Source organism: Micromys minutus (genome assembly GCF_963924665.1).
Source record: "Micromys minutus genome assembly, chromosome: 24".
NCBI classification, from domain to species: domain Eukaryota; kingdom Metazoa; phylum Chordata; class Mammalia; order Rodentia; family Muridae; genus Micromys; species Micromys minutus.
The window spans coordinates 46,465,128-46,465,762 of NC_137959.1; positions in this window are offsets into that span (position 1 = coordinate 46,465,128).

Consider the following 635-nt stretch of genomic DNA (forward strand, 5'->3'; position numbering starts at 1 on the left):
GCCCGGCCCGCGCGTCCCAATCCGAGCGCCGCCTCCCGGTCCGCCCGCGCCCCGCCCCGGGGCTCCGCCTCCGTCTCCTCCCGGATCGCCGTCCCTACCCGACCCGCTGCGCCCGCCTCCTCCGCCCCTGGCTGAGCACCGCCCCCAGGCCTTCCCGGGACACCCTTCCTCCGGGCCGCCTACGCCCCATCTGGTACTGGTCGATACCAGGAATTGTCCCAGAGCTCAGTGGGCACCTGAAGCCCCGCCTCCGCCCTGAGTTCCGTTCCCCACCAGAGCCCCGCCCCCACCCGGAGCCCCGCCCCGGAGCTCCTCCTGTCCTGGCCCTTCAATTTCTCCCCCTTGGATGCTTTCCGGGACCCTAGGTCATCTCTGGAGTCTGCTATAGAGTTCCCCGTACGTGCGCAGCGATTGGGGATGGCTACAGAGGTTAACTCCGGGCGAAGACCGCCATGGCGCCACGTGGCACTGATGACAAAGGAAACTTCTTCCTGCACGTGCCCAACCTGGCTCTCAATCATCCTCGCTCCTTTGCGCTCTTAGGTTTGCGCTCTGTTCGCTGGGCGATCTACCACAGGAGCCGGGGGCCAGGCTAGGGCACTGACCCACCAGTTGTCAACCTGGAGGCTAGACTC